At 49.3% G+C, this 16,635-nt stretch overlaps 1 protein-coding gene across 4 annotated transcripts in view; it reads left to right on the forward strand.

Annotated features, from left to right (window-relative positions):
* The window catches only part of ABAT (4-aminobutyrate aminotransferase), an 86,885-nt gene that overhangs the window by 21,148 nt on the left and 49,102 nt on the right, over nt 1-16,635 (forward strand). The window contains exon 1 of one of the 4 annotated variants that reach the window (XM_087449602.1): nt 6,473-6,808. The exons of the other annotated variants lie outside the window; for them this stretch is intronic. The gene's annotated coding sequence lies outside the window, so the exon portion shown is untranslated. Of the gene's footprint in view, nt 1-6,472; nt 6,809-16,635 lie in introns of those variants that run through there. 4 annotated transcript variants of the gene reach the window in all.

Consider the following 16,635-nt stretch of genomic DNA (forward strand, 5'->3'; position numbering starts at 1 on the left):
TCTAGTTGCTGTATGTGGGACGTGGCCTCAGCATAGCCGGAGAAGCGGTGCGTCGGTGCGCGCCCGGGATCCGAACCCGGGCCGCCAGCAGCGGAGCGCGCGCACTTAACCGCTAAGCCATGGGACCGGCCCATGATCTGTTTACTTTAAAACAATCCCTCTGGCTGCCCCGGGGAAAGTGGATTAAACAGGGGTCACGGTGGAAGCAGGGAGGCTGCTGCGGGCAGAGGTGGCTTGGATTCAGGTAGAGAGTGAAAGAGAGGATGTCCCGGAAGTGTCTGGAATGAAGTCAGGTCACGAGGGAGTGGAGTCAGCGCCTGGGCTGTGTGATGGATAAGATGGATGTACGAGCTGGAGCCTGCCTTCCCTCTTGTGTAAATTTTAAATTGGAGGAGACGACAATCTGTAAATTGGAGGTGATGGTAACAGTACCCATCTGATGTGATTGTTGTAAACATTCATTGAGATAATGTACTCATTTCCCAGGGCTGCCGTAACAAAGTACCACAGACTGGTGGCTTACAACGACAGAAATTTATTCTCTGCCAGTGCTGGAGGCCTGAAGTCCAAAGTCAAGGTGTCAGCAAGGCCGCACTCCCTCCCAGGGCTCTAGGCTTCCACCTTTGTCTGCCTGAGTGTTCCTGCTGCCAGAGGGAGGATGGAGAACAGCTGAGCTCACAGTTGTCCTCCAGCAATAGCTTGGTCCCCTCACCCCGTGGCCCCTAAAGGCCTCCCCATCACAGGTCTCTGAGAGAGGAGAGCTGGAGGGATCAGGCAGACCAGCGGGGGCGGCTAGAGAGGTGGGCACAATGGGGCTGTCCCTGGATGGAGCTTCTCTCCTTAGAACCACCTGATAAAGCAGGTAGGACCCTCGTTTTAAGGAAGCTGAGGTTCAAAGAGGTTGAGTTACCTGCCAGAGCTAATGGGTAATGAGCAGAAGAGCCAATATTTGAATCGGGGCAATGTGGCATAGAGCTCCTGTACTTTCCTTCCTGTGGTGGGCTGCCCCATGGGGGCTCTCCCTCCATCAGACATGGACAAGCCTCTCAAACGTAGTGGCTTCAGACAACAATTGATCATTCTCTCTGCCGCTTCTGAGGGTTGGCTGGGCTCATCTGGTTGGCTTGGGGTCTCAGGCAGTGGGGAGTCAGGTGCAGCCGGGGCTGGCATCATCCGAAGGCTCGACAAATGGATGTCCAAGGGGCTTCTCCACACACAGGTCTGGCACCGTGGTGTTCCTGGCCTCCCTCTGCACGGGGTCTCAGCCTCTAGCACCCTTCCTCGTGACTTGAGCTTCTCATGGCTCAGAAGTCTAAGAGTCCTCTTCTTCCGTGGAGGCTGGCTTCCAAGAGGCAGGAGGAGGCTATGCCTGGAACAGGCACAGTGTCACTTCCACCGTCTTGTTTTGGTTTGTTTTTTAACAGCTCTACTAAGATATAATTAACATACCACACAATTCACTCATTCAAAGCATACAGTTCAATGGGTTTGGGTATATTACATTATCAGTATTTTTAAATTGTGGTAAAATATATATAACATGAAACTTGTCATTTTAACTAGTTTTAAGTGTACAATTCAGTGACAGTAATTACATTCACAATGCTGTGCAACCATCACCATTATCTAGTTCCAAAACTTTTTCATCACCCCAAACAGAAACTCTGCAACCATTAAGGAATAGCTCCCTTTTCTCTCCTCCCCCTCAACAACTGGTAACCTCTAATCTACTTTCTGTATAAGTGGAATCATACACTATCTGTCCTTTTGTGTCTGACTTTTTTCGCTTGGCATGTTTTCAAGGCTCATCCGTGTTGTAGCATGTATCAGTACTTCATTCCTTTTTATGGCTGAATAATGTTCTGTTGTAGAGATAGACCATATTTTCTTTATCCATTCATCTGTTGATGGACACTGGGTTGTTTCCGCTTTTTGACTGCTGTGAATATGCTGCTCGGAACACAGGTGTACAAGTACCTGTTTGAGTCCCTGCTTTCCGTTCTTGGGGTATATACCTAGGAGTGGAATTGCTGGGTCATGTGGTAATCCTATGTGTAACTTTTAAAAGAACTGCCAAACTGTTTTCCACAGCGTCCCGTATTGTTTCTGCCAAAGTAGCCACAAGGCTTCCCAGATTCACTGGGGTGGAGAGACAGACCCCCACCTCCTGATGCGGGGGCAAAGTCACAGTGCCAAGATAGGCAGGAGGGGACATACAGTTTAGCCACCTTTGGAACGAGCAACCTGCTACCCTGGGCATTGGTTAGTTCTTTTATTTATTCTTCCAGTGACTATTTATTTATTGATGCCCTGTGCCAGGTACCATGCCAGGGTGGGGATACAGACGTGACCGTCCTACGTGTGGTTCTTACCCTCTCGGAGCTTACAGTTACTTGGAGAGAGTCCTTAACTAAAATTATGCAATTAATTTTGGGGGAAGGGAGCTGAGTTTTCTTGATATTCCCTTTCTCCTTTCTTTTACCTTATTTTAAACTGATGAATAACTTAATATGGCAAACCACGCTAAACCTAAATGTACAACTCTATGAATTTTCAACTGTGGAAACGCCCATGGAACCGGCACCCAGGTCAAGACGTAGACCGTCCCGGCCCCTAGAAAGTTCCCTCATGCCCCTCCCTAGTCAGTAACCCCCAAAGGGTACCTGCTATTTAACATCCATCGGCAGAGAATAGCTTTGCTAATTCTTGAACTGCTAGGAACGTGATCATGCCCTTTGGTGTCAGGCACCTCCCTCTGCCCCATTTGTGAACTCCCACAATTAATTCTTTAATTAAAAGCTGCAGTTCGGGCTGGGAAGGAAACAGGTCCTGTGCCACGAGAGCACATACATCAAGACAGAACCAAGTCTGGAAAGAATAGTATCAATACTAGTAACAGAATCGCCCTCACTAAGCACTTATTATCCTCTAGGCCCTGCCCGTCTGTAGCAGGTGGGGGCAATGTACTCATGGTCAGAAGGCCACGGGCTCTGGGACAGTCCCCAGTGGGGTTGAACCCCATCTCTGCTCTTTACTAGTGGGCGGGACTCCAGGCAGGTTAATCTCTCTGTGCCTCAGTTTCCCCTTTTGTAAAATTAGAATAACAGTCTGTGCATCATTTCACGTATCTCAGAGATCAAGATAGATGTGAAGCTCTGTACTCACCGAGCCGCATTCTTCTGGGGAGGGGTGTGGGGAAGACAGACAACTTTGTAAGGTAAGCAAAACAGGTGATACGTGTTACACAGAAGGGGAAGGGGACAGGGAGAGCATGGTGCAATTTAAAATGGGAGGGCAAGGAAGACAGGAAGGGAGCCGCGTGGGTCTCTGGGGAAGAGATTTTCGGGCAGTGGGAAAGGGTGAGAGCACAGCTTTTGAGGCGGGTTCACCCGCATGTTTGAGGAGCAGCAAGGGGCCAGTGTGGCTGCAGCAGAGTGGGCCGGGGGGCAGGGAGAAGAGGAGACAAGGAGCAGGGGCAGGGTGGGTGGCGTCGTGCAGGGCCTCCTGGAGGTCATCACCATGGCTTTGGCTTTTACCCTGGGATGGCAACCACTGGAGGGTTTTGAGCAGAGGGAGAATGGGCATGGTCTGACCTAACTTTGCAGAGGACCACTAAACAGGTGCTCAAATGAAATGAAGCTTAGAGCTTTTGTACAAGCGCAGGGCTGTTTAGGATTCAGAAGTGAGCTGAGTAGATCCTGAAGATCAGTTAATAACCATAACTCTCATTTGTTCTGCAAGAGGAGTTTGGTGTGCTATTTTCAACTCCATCGCCACATTTGACCTTCAGAACGACCCTGGGAGGTAGAGTCAGCCCCTTATGGTCCTGGGGAGACTGAGGCCCAGGAGCCCTTCCGGGTCTGAGCAGGCGTTTTCCTATCCATCCTATTGTGGTCCCCCGAAACTTGCCACGCCTCCCAGGCGTGTTCAGCTCTTGCTTCACCCTCCGGTTAGGTAGGTTCCGCAGTCGTGCCCTGGACAAGGGAGAAGGCTGACACCTGGTACACCCCAGCAGCCCACAGGGCCGACCTGGCCCCACGGTGCAGGCGGGGTGCTGTGTACTACCTGGGGAGGCTTGAGAGGCAGCAGAGGTATTCCTGGCCTCAACTCTTCTGTTCTCCAACCTGGTGAAGGGCTAGTGCTGACACTACTGATGGAGAAGAGGCAGCTCATAAAGCCATGTTCCCTGGACACATTGGTATGTCTCAAACCAATGTCATTCCCAAGTGGAGGAGCTGCTGGGGACACAGGAGACATTGCCCCAAACGTGCTCCATTGCAACTTGCGGTAACGTAATATATTAAACACTTTCTGGCATCAGTACATAAAGCACCACCTCATTCTTTTTATTGGACGTTATTCTATATTATGGATGTACCAAAATTTATTTAGCCAGCTCCAACTGATGGACATGTAGGTTGCTTTCAGTTTATATCAATGAGACAAATTTCTTCAAGTAGAATTATGCTGGGAAAAAACGGTTGGGGTATTTAAATTTTTATAGATTTTGATAAATTGCTCTCCAAGATATTGGTATAAATTTATGCTCCCACCAGCAGTGTATGAGATGCCCGTTCCTCCACACCATCAACATGACCAGATAGTTCATGACAGTAAGTCCGTGTGGAGAAAGCAGAGGGAGGGTGAAATAGCACCTGGGAGACCAGTCAAGAAGCTGGGACAGCTGTGCAGCTAAGAAATGATGGGTACCTGAAAAGGACAAGAGAGAGAGAGGAGAGGATGGGGAGACCAGAGCTAGTGTGGAAGTAAAATCTCAGGGCCTGCTGGTGAGTGAAGGTAATGGGACGGAGGATCAAGGATGGGTCTCAGGCTTCTGGCTTGAACAAGTGGGTAGCAGTGGTTCTGTTTACTGAGATGCTGAACACAAGAAAGGGAGTAGGTGTGGTGAAGGGAAAACGATGATTTTAGTTGAGAACGTATTGAGCTTAATATGCAGGACATCCTGTTGGAAGTACCTACTGGACCAGGGAGAAAGATTCAGGGACGTTGAATCATTTGTGGAAACCATGCATGTGCATGAGATCTCCCAGTGATGCATGGATGGATGGGTGGGTGGATGAATGCAAGAGTGGGTGAGTGGATGGATGGATAGTTGGATGGATGGATGGATGGAGGGATGGAGGGATGGATGGATGACAGACATAAATCTGGATTTTTTTCTATTTAAATTGAATCATATGAAATTGCTGCTTTTGTTGTTCAAAAATGATCAAATACTTAATTTTATGCAGGCTGAAGTGTTTGAGGGGGAAGGGTACTGATGTTGGCAATTTACTTTGAAATGCATCAAAAAATAGAAAGGATTAATGGATGGGTAGAGGGGTATATGTATGATAAAGTAAGCATGGTAAAATGTTAGCAGCAGAGGGTAGGTGGTGGGTATACAGGTACACACTGTCAAATTCAACTTTGCTGCATGTTGGAAATTTCCATAATAAATTCATGGGAAATGTTTTCCAGTTGGCAATTTCGTGCGGTTTCACCTAATATTTACTCCTCATTTGGCTGAGAGATCCTTCCAGGTCCCCATTCTGTAGCAACAAATCTGCCTTGCGGAGTCTGCCTTGGCCTTATTCTTCCCAGAGTTGGGGGCTGGGGGTCGGCGTTTCTCCCTCCCACAGTTCAGGTTGAATGGCCCTAACGTGCTGTTACTGCGCGGAGTCCGCCGGTATCTGGCCTGTAATAATTATAGATTTCCTCTGCGATTTGATCCCATTGGTTGCCACGGCAACGGCGTAATAGCTCAACTGCAGCGCTGTCACCGTGATTTAGAACCAACGCGTCTCTCTTGCAGCCTCCGGTCTGGGCGCCTCCACCCCCTTGCCGTCGTCATGGCAACTGATGAGCAGCACGTGACCGAAAGCTCTGAGTACCCCCTGAGCTCCCCCTCCCCAGCTTGTGACCATTTCCACTTCCTCTTCTGGGCCCCCGTGGACAGGCATTGACCGCCCCCTGCTTGGGCTGTAACGGGGGGCGGGGCTAGAGTAATGGATCCCCAAACCACCCCCCAAGAGAGGGGGTGAGGTGGGTTGTCAGAGCCTGAGCCCCTTTGCCCCCAGAGGTCTTGGAGATGACTTGGTGCCCCTCAGAGCCCCTTCACGGCTGCAGTGTGTCATAGGCTGGATCTGCTGCAGTCCCCGCCCGCTACCTGAGCCCTGGGGAAGCCATTTAGGAATCTGAAGCCTTGGATCTCCTGTTTGTAGCTTCAAGGATTCCTGAGCCTGTTAGAGAAAAATCGAGGGAGAGGCCCCTGCAAGGGGAACGGGAGGCAGATAGCCTGTTTCAGAAGGTCCCAGATCATCTTTCCGGCTTAAATCAAGCTGGGCTTAAAACATCTTTTTAAAAAATCTGTGTTCTATTTTTCTCTCTCTGTTCATCCCTCTTTTTTTTTCTGTCTCTGTTTCTCTTTGTTTCTCTGAGGAGTTTTCCTTTCTGTTTCTGTCTGAAAATCTCTCACTCTGAAACCCTCTTCCAGTCTCTCTCTCCCCCTCCTTCACCTCCTCTCCATCCCTCTGCCTCTAGCACTTGCCGGGAACCAGCTGAGCATATCCTTTTCCCAGATCTGCTTTGCTTCCAAGGACTTCTTTCCTCCTTCCTGTACCTGAGCCCGTGTTCTGGGGACTGCCTGGAAGTCCGGAGAATCCTCCCAAGGGGGCTCTGGTGCCCGGCGGTACCTCCTAGGATGAAGCAGCTGGTCGTGTCCCCCGGACTCTGCAGAATGACATAGAGGAGGCATTTTGAGCAGGTGGGAGCTGGGCTTACTGCAGGACCCTGACAACCAGGCACTGTAAGTGCAGATGTGTGTGTGTGTGTCCTTGTGTATTTGCATGTATCTGCTGGCATGTGGAGGTGTGTCTCAGCGTGTGTCAGTGACTGTTATGTGTGGTGTTGGCTGTGCAAATGTGTGTGTGTGTCTACCCATGCACGTGTGTGCGGGTGTGCCTATGTGTGGCTTTTGGTCTGAAGGACACACAAAGGTACGTGACAGCTTTTTCAAGGATTCTTTATGAAGCGAACACAGCAGGATGAGCCCCTTTAGAGCGGGAACAAAATAAACAAAGACGGGTATTAAAATGATAGATAAGGAATTTTCTTTAGTCTGGAGCCTGGCAGAATCACTTCTATAATTGTCTGCCTTCTGGTCCCAGGAAATGAAGTCAGGGTCACCTTGAAAAGGCATTTTTGCTCAAGCCTCAAAATAAATCCTTCCTTTCCGTTCTAAGGGCTAAAACAGCACACACACACCCCTTTCTGAAACCCAGGGGAAAGGAAGGCTCAGGGGCACGTGATCGGGGGCTTTGCTTTCTTCTCCCTGCAAGACAGAAGGAGTTTGCAGCGAGAATCTCTTGCTTGGCAGCCTGGATGGCTTACGCCAAGAGCAGGTGCAAGGAAACTTTGGAGAGCAACTCCCCTCACGTCTTTTACTTCTGCAGTCAATTAGAAGTTCACTGTGAAATTTTTCACGGCAGCAGCCCAAGCGCAAAGAGGTTGGGCTGGAGGTTGAGAAGGAGGCAGGTTGAGAAAGGGAAATTTCGTTTGCAGGGAAGGTGTGGGAATCCTGGCGCCTTGCCCTTTACGCCCCTGCGGTTGGTGTGTGAGAGCTGGCAGCCACGTCACCCCTGGAAGGGAATCACCTGTCCCTAAATATTTGGGAGACTTGGCAGCCAGTTGCTCTGGGTGGATGCTGACTGTGGGCCGGGCATACCATGGGCACCTTGGGGGAAGGGACAGATCCAGAGACAGGGACCGGTCTTGGGAAGGTACCAGTCCACGTAGGAACAGACCCTGATCACATAGTGCGGTACCCTCACACACAGAGGCCTCGCTGGTCTTGCATTTCCTCCAAGGTGCCACTCTCGTTCTCGTTCCCCTATGCGGTGGCCTCTGTCTGCAGTGGCCCTGCCACCTTGGTCCACCTGCCCAAGCTCTCATCACCTTGACACATTCTCTGTCACTGCTTCCAGGAAATCCTTAACTTCCACCCAAGTAGAGCCCACGCTGTACGCCCTCCCCTACCTGCCCCCAAATACCTCGTACCTCTGGCATCCTGTACCTACAGACCTGTCTCTCCACTTTCCCCCCAAGCTGCAGTTTATTCTACTTGCAAAGCATCTGGCTGGACTCTTAAAATGTCAGTGTCGTAAAAGGCAGAAACGGCTGAGAAATGGTTCCAGGTTAAAGGAGATGAAAGAGGCGTGTAAGTGAATGCAACGGGTGATCCTGGGTGGAGCCTGGATCTGGGGAAGAAAACAGGCACAAAAGACATTTTGGGCACCAGTGGGGGGATCTGGATATAGACTATATACTAGCTAATAGGATTATGTCAATGATGAATTTCCTGAGTGTGAAATAACTTGTATCTCAGATAATTTGTACTGAAGTTGTATAGGAGAATGTCCTCGTTCTTAGAAGATACAGGCTGGAGGGTTTAGGGATGCAATATCACAATGTCTGCGACTAACTCTCAAGTAATTCCAAGAATAGATAGATAGATGGATGGATGGATAGATAGATAGATAGATAGATAGATAGATAGATAGATAGGTGATAGAGTGCAAACGTGGGAAAGTATGAACAATTGGTGGTTCCAGGATTGTGGGTGGTTGTTGAACTGTGCTTGCAACTTTTCTGTAGGTTTGGACATTTTTGAGTGCCCACTACGAGCTGGGCACTCTGCCTAGCTTGTATGTGGATTGCCTCATTTCATCCTCAGAGCAGCCTGCAGGAGAGGGAGCTCTATCATACCCACTCTCCAGTTGAGAAAACAGAGGCAGAGCCAGATTCAAGCCCAAGCCAAAACCCACATTATTGCACCGCCCCACTGCCCACTATTATTGTGAAATTACTAAGGATAACTCAACAGTCTTAAACCTCTAGAAGAAACACTTCTGGTTTGAGTCTGAGTGACTTCTATGGTGTAGAGCACTGGATCTAGAGCCAGCCTGCATTTGTATCCTGGTTCAGCTACTTAAAGCCTGTGTGTTCTTGGGCAAGTCACTTAACCTCTCCATGCTTCCATTTCCCTTTTGTTTCTTTTTGGTATGAGAGGATGATAATAGTAACTACTTTAGAGGGTTGTTCTGAAAATTAAAGGCACTGTTAAATGTAAAAGCTTAAAACAGGGTTTGGCCCAAAGTTAGTAATCAGTAAATGTTGCTGTTGCTATTATACATGTTCTTGTAATCCATGCGCCTTCTGCCTTGGCCTGTGATGGATAAACCTGGAGGGTCTTTCTCTTCTGCACCCAGGGCGGGTGCTTTCTAGAGGTGGCTTCCGAGGTTCCCCAGGCCAGCCTGTGCCTCTGGGCAGGCGGCCCCTAATGGATACTCCAGAGATCTCATTGTAGGCTGGGGAAGGGGTTCCAGGCCTCCTTATCCCACCGCTTCCCAGCAGGACTGCCCTCCGTAACTCCTGGCGAACCAGTCACTCAGGTGTGCCGTAAAGGTTCTGAGGAAACACACCTGTTCAATTGGAGCCCATAAATGTGCGAGCTCACCAGAGCCTCCCAAGTCCACCAGGAGGGCTGGAACCAGACTCTTGCATTTGTTTGTTTGTGTTGCTTTCACTCATTGACATTATAGCTCCTCAGAGTGATCAAGAAAGAGGCCAGATCGGGAGTGTTTATAAATTCACTTGGTTTTGTGAGATAGATGTTTGCACACACGAAAAGCCATCCTGAGAGCAGACTGAGGAAGGCGGGTGGTCTCAGTCCTGACAGGTGGGGTGGCTCCTCAGTCATCTGGGTCCCCCTCCCCGCCCCCCTTCAAGGAGGTGGAAAGGCAAGGACGGCTGCCATAGTGACCACAGAGCCCGGGCCTCACCGTGGGAACCTGGTCGGAGCATTCGGCTCCCCAGTGCAGCAAACACTCGTTGAGCCTTCCCTGCGTGTGATGCGGTGCTGGGTGCTGGTGTGCTGACACGTGTCGGTCCCTCACCATGGGGTTACGTTGATGACCCTCACTCATCAGAGTGTGGAATTCTTATTTGTTTACTTATTTGTTGTCTGTCTCTTCTGCTGGAACAGAATGCAGAGACCCTGCTATCTGCTTCAACCACCCCAACCTGGGTCCTTAGGATTTAGTACTGTGTCTTCAGGCAGTGGGCGATCAGAGGATAGTGCCTGACAGTGAATCCACGAATGAATGAATGGGTGAATAAGTGAATTTCACAGGCTAAAGGGAGACAGAGAGTTGTGAACAGATTGTCACATTATAGGTGAACTGGAAAAGAATGTGTATATAAATTGATGGATAATCTAAACACGACAGATGTCCACTGTTGAAACTAGGTGGTAGGTACAGCCAAGTGCATTCACGTGTTTGAAATTTTTCATTAAAAAAGGAAAGGTGTGAGGGGCTGGCCCCGTGTCGTAGTGGTTAAGTTCATGCACTCCACCTTGGTGGCCTGGGGTTTGCAGGTTCAAATCCCGGGCACGGACCTGTGCACCACTCATCAAGCCATGCTGTGGCGGCATCTGACATACAAAATAGAGGAAGATGGGCACAGATATTAGCTCAGATCCAATCTTCCTCAGCAAAAAGAGGAAGACTGGCAATAGATGTTAGCTCAGGGCCAGTCTTCCTCACCAAAAAAAAATACTACCATAGACTTCAGATCATCAAAACTCTGCAAAGAATCTTCAAACACTTCTGACCCTTTCCTCCTCCACCCATGTACCCACCCTGTCATCTGCCAAAAAATATATATATATATTGCTGGAGAAGTACAGATTGAGTGGCATCTTACCCGAAATTGAGGGTCAGGAAGGCTTCCTGGAGGAGGTGACCATAGGTGCACTATGAAAAGGTGCACAAGAGTTAAGGGACTATAAACAGGAGGTGGGGGCAGAAAGGACGTTCCAACAGACATTGCCCCATGAGTGATGACCTGGAGGCAGGAAAGAGCAGAGCGTGTGTGTCAGTGTCAACAGGGCAGGGCAGGGCAGGAGATACAGGCATTGCAGGTGGGGAGGTGGCTATGTGCCCAGCCCAGTGGCTAAGTTTTATCCTGGGGGTAGCAGGGAGCCAGGGAGTACCAAGCCAGAGAGCAACTGGGTCAGCTTTATTTTGTGAAAAAATAAAATGGTGTAAATTTAAAGGCCTCAAACTGTTTCTGCAGCTCATCTCTTTTCCCCTGGAGGATCGCTGGGGTTTTTGTTCTTGTCTCAAGGAGCATGATTTTAGAGATTTGCTTTTTTTACCTAGCAAGTTTGTTTTCTCCTAAAAGTATCAAAAAGTCATAAAATGGGGGCCTTTTTCTCAAAGGGAAGCAAGGTGGAGAATGCCTCCTGTGATGGGAGCCGAGGAACCAGGGGAGTTTGGATACCTGGAGGGGTTTCCCCTCCTTGGCGGACGCCAGCCCAGGATAAACTCCATCGCAATTTTATTTACTCTGGATATTTGGCTCTGTGTGGACAAAACGTTGGGAAAGCAATTGCTGTTGTACAATTGATTGAGGCTCTTCTGGCCTCGCCCACTGATAATCACAAGCATCCTTTGATCAATCTTCTTCCCTGGATTTGCACCTCAGCTCTTTCTTTGGTGCCACATTGTGTCCTACCGGCCCCGCTCCTTTAGCTAAACCAGCTGAACAAGGCGTTGTCAGCTGCACGGCTAACGCCTCCACCGTCTGCCTCTGGCGTCCCGTGGGCAGACTCTGAGTGCTCCTAAGTGGACAGATCACGTTTCATGCCTCGGAAAAACAAGCTGCCAGATGGGGAGGTAGGGCTGGGCGTGAGGATCTTTGAAATCAACACACAAGTGCTGTCCAGGAGGCCCGGCTGGCCAGGGTCACGTGATGGATGGCCATTATGGGCACATCGAAAGCAAGGGGGGAGCCTGCCTGTTGGGTTGGGGTAGTTTCCCAGAAAGTAATGAATCAGGGTGCTCTTTCGTTACTACAGTATTTCTCCCTTATTTGCTGTTTCACTTTCCGTGGTTTCAGTTACCCGCAGTCAACTGTGGTCCAAAAATATTAAATGGAAAATTCCAGAAATAAACAGTTCATAAGTTTTAAATTGGACATGTTCTGAGTAGCATGATGAAATCTCATGTTGTCCCGCTCCGTCCCACCTGAGCTGTGAATCATCCCTTTGTCCAGTGTGTCCACCCCATACACGCTACCCGCCTGTTAGTGGCTTAGTAGCCGTCTCAGTTATCAGATCCACTGTTGGGTATCGCAGTGCCTGTGTTCAAGTCACCCTAATTTTACTTAATAATGGCCCCAAGTGCAAGAGTACTGATGCTGGCATCCGGAGATGCCAAAGAGAAGCCGTAAAGCGCTTCCTTGAAGTGAAAAGGTAGAAGTTGTCAACTTACTAAGGAAAGAAAAAAATCGTATGCTGAGGATGCTAAGATCTACAGTAAGAAAGAGCTTTCTATTCGTGAAATTGTGAAGAAGAAAAAAATTCATGCTAGTTTTGCTGTCGCACCTCAAATACATATGTACAGGAAAAACACAGTATAGATGGGGTTCTGTACTATCCGTGGTCTCAGGCGTCCAGTGGGGGGCTTGGAACGAATCTCCCATGGATAAGGGGGGTCTACTGTATATCATTGGACCTCCCCTTTGCTGTCTCTCCTGACCAAAGTGTTTAAAGAGTTGGCTAGAAGAATTAGGAAGCAAGAAAAGTTAGGCAAACTCTTTATCACAGATGAGTGTTTAGAACACTCAATGTAGGCGTGCTCCATTGCCTGGAGTTGTCCCGAGTTCCTGACATTATCAAGATGCCAGTTCTTTCACCCAAAGGACCTTATATTCCATTGGGTGTAGTAGGGCTCCTCATGGACTTTGGGCCTCTGCACCTTGGAAGGGACAAGAGGCACAAGAGTTGGGGTTCAGGAGGAGTGCCTAGTGAGGCCTGAGGTTGGAGATGAGTATGTGGCCAAAAGACGAGCGTCTTCAGGAAGGCTGCAGACAGCGATAACTGTTGGTGTGAAGTTTTTTGTTCTTGTAAAAGAGGTGTGTTGGTCTGAGTTGTCCGATGAGGTTTCTGGGTAAGGACTGAAGCCACCAACCTGGCAATGTGCCCAGAGCTTGGTCTTCAAGCCCAGACCGCCCTGGTTCTAACCCAGCTCCACTATCTCCAGCTGTGTGTCCTGTGCAAGTGGCAAAACCTCTCTGAGCCTAATCCATCCCCTGAAAAATGGGAAGAGTAGTATTTGGCTTCCAGGATTAGCTGAGATAGTGTGTGTTAAGCCTTGACAAGGTAGGTATTCATTAAAATTAAATCGTAGCAGATCCCTACATACACGCATAAATGAAAGATCCTTCGAATTGCTGAAAAGTTGAGATATTTCCAAGGGATTATAGGAATACTGCCAGGCACAGACCATAACTCCCATCACCAAAAGTGTTTCCAAGCCACCCGCCATGCAGACTTCAAAGGAAATAAATGAATCGGTTATTACACGCTGGGGTTTTTGCATATTTAGCAGTTCCTGGAGTCCTTAAAATCCTTTGTTTTCTCTGAATGGGAAATGTGTCTTCTCCAATCTCTCTCACCTTGTTTGTTTGTTTATCGTTGGCCCTCCCCCAGGAGCACAAGGTCCCAGATCAGAGCAGGACACGTCCTTTTTCTGTGCTGTGTCTGTGTGGCTCAGCACAGGTGCCCCGTCCACATTTGTGGAACTGAGCAAACAGATTTTAAAGGCACCTCAGCGTTGGCACCAGCATCCTTCCTGAACCAGATTCTTTTCTTCCGTTCCTGCTCGCTCATAGGGTCGGAAACCCAAAACCAGCTCCTCCATTCACAGACAGACGCGTCTTTCCTCGTATTTCCTGCCCAGGACAGAGGCTGGCTGTCTCTCGCAATCAGGGGGCCTGGATTTGCAGCCTTGTCTGTCCCTTTTTCACTTCACTTTGTTCACAGGCTGGTGGGGGGGCCACCTGCCCTCTAGCAACTCCGTCTTTCTTAGGAGTCAACACTTTATGCTCCCGGCGTATGCGATTTGAGTTCCCCTCCTTCTACCTGAGGGAGCCTGGCGAGCGGGGCCGACTGTGACACAGATGCACGAGGATGGAAGGGGCTGGGCTAGACCAGCTTCTCTCTCTAGAACCTGGAAGTTCAGGCTCATAGCAGGGACACCGCACGCGCAGAGTCCTTCCCAGCGCTCAGGCTGGAGAAGAAGTGCCTTCCCTACAAGGTAGAGGGGTTCTTTGGATTGAGAAAACGGCCTGCCATGAACCATCTCTTCTATGTCCTGTGTATGTTCTGCAGTTGGCCCTAACCAAATGGAGTGTCTCGTGACCTCAGGGGTAGGTTTCATTCTTCCCATTTTACAGATGAGGAAATTGAGGCCTGGATGAGTTGAGCAACTTGCCCAGGGTCATCGAGCTAATATATGGCACATTTGGACCCAATTTCTGGCTCATGTGACTTTCTCAGCTGCACCCTCCGTCTTTCTTAGGAGTCAACACTTGCCTGTTTTCAAGAACAGTATTCCTCTCCCCTTATACAAGTCACTGATGATTGTGTAATGCCCTGAGAGGCAGATTATAGGAAATTATGAATGCAGAGAGGGAGAGCTGGGGCCCCTGCGCGGAGATAGCCAGGGGAGGCTTCGGGAGCTGGGGTTGGAGGAGGGAGCCGGGTCCGAGATGAAGCCTTCTGTCCCAACGCAGCCGTCACAGCCCCATGAATGGGGCCCTGTTAGCCATCTGCAGAGGCCCAGGGCTCTGGCTTTATTGGTTGCCATGGCGACCCCTGGCCTTGACAATGGAGGTGCTGAGCATGTCATTGTGTCCCATTGGGTCTGCAGAAGAGCCGATGGCTGGGGCTGCGGATGGGAAAAGAATGTCCCCAGCCCCTGCCAGCTCTGTTGTCTCGACCCCAAGAGCACATGGGAGAACGAGAGAGAGCATCTTTGGGGCCCCAGAGAGGTCTGGGTGGTCCGTTTCCAGTCAATGCTGCATGCAAAGATTTCGTGCTCACAGGGCCTGGGAGGCAGCATAGTGGGAGGATGAGGTAGAGACCATCTTCCTAGGATGTTTGTGGAGTGTTGACTGTGTATTCAGTGAGGTTTGCAGCCGGGCGCTGCTCTGGGGCTGGGGATACAGCAGGGACCGAAGTCCCAGGTGTCGGTTCCCCCTCTGCTAGCCCACGAGGTGGGTTCAGCTGGTTCTTTTTTCTCAGGATTGCTTCGGCTATTCAGGGTCTTTTGTTGTTCCACATAAATTTTAGGATTCTTTGTTCTATTTCTGTGAAAAATGTTGGAACTTCGGTAGGGATTGCATTGACTCTATAGATTGCTTTAGGAAGCGTGGACATTTTAACTATGTTAATTCTTCTAATCCAAGAGCACAGAATATCTTTCATTTCTTTGTGTCGTCTTCAATTTCTTTCAGCAATGTTTTTATAGTTTTCAGTGTACAAATCTTTCACCTCTTTGGTTAAGTCTGTTCCTAGGTATTTTATTCTTTTCGTTACAATTGTAAATGGGATTGTATTCTTAATTTCTCAGCATGGCTGGACAAGCGGTGCGTCGGTGCGCGCCCGGATCTGAACACCGGGCCACCAGCAGCAGAGCTCGCGCACTTAACTGCTAAGCCACAGGGCCGGCCCCTGGGTGCTGTATCTTGTCAAATGCTTTCTCTGCATCTATTGAGATGATAATGTGATTTTTATTCTTCATTTTGTTAATGTGGTGTATCACGTTGATTGATTTGCGGATGTTGTGGGTTCAACTGGTATTATCCCCATCTCACAGATGAGGAAGCAGAGGCACAGAGAGGTTACTTAATGTGCCCAAGGTCACACAGCAGTAAAAGGGACTAGTTTCACATTCAACACCTTGCATACCACCTCCGCAAACAGCCACCACGGGCTTCTTTCTCCCTGTATCTTTGACAAGTTTAACTTTCAAAGTCAGGACCCTATTTCCAGGGACGTGGGGGTCATGCAGACATGGGTCAAGCACAGGGTCCACCGTCCACCCCTCATGACGGTAGTTCTCCACCTCGCCTCGGGAGCTTCACCAATGCCCTGATCACGCCCGGGAGATGAGTCCCCTGATTCCTATCGCTGGCTTTTGAGCTCTGAGACCTTGGAGAAGCCCGTTAACCTTCTGAGCCTGTCATGCGAGGCGAACACTGCAGGTGAGTGAAATTACACACGGAAGGTACATGCACGTAGCGGAAAGTATGGGCGCGTTAAACAGCGGCCGATACTTTTACAACTTTTATTCTCCCTCCAGAGCAAATTGGAAGGATTTTCTTTTTCTTGGTTTTTTTTTTTTTTGCCCTTTCACCTGAATTCCTCTCATCCTATAGATTCAAACACTGCAGTCACCCATCCCACCCCACCCTCCAAATGCAAGAAGCAGATAAGAGGGAGCAGAGAGAACTAATTAGCATTTTAATTAAAGGAAAAGGCATAGGGAGAGGTTGGAGGAACTGGAGGACTCTGGTTAGACCAGGGCTTTCCGCTCATTTTGACTGAGACACACAATAAGAAACAGCCTTTAGTGCAGGCCCACCGCATGCCCGACACAAAAAGTCCTCTCGCTCACCGTGGACTCTGATGGTTCCTGTTCTTATTGATTGATTGATTTAAATTTCTCCTTCAGTTCTGATCACCTCAAGGCAACAAGTCCCAGTTTGATGCTAGCCTGCCTT

This window comes from Ceratotherium simum, chromosome 26, assembly GCF_057802395.1.
Source record: "Ceratotherium simum simum isolate JZ-2026a chromosome 26, ASM5780239v1, whole genome shotgun sequence".
NCBI lineage: Eukaryota > Metazoa > Chordata > Mammalia > Perissodactyla > Rhinocerotidae > Ceratotherium > Ceratotherium simum.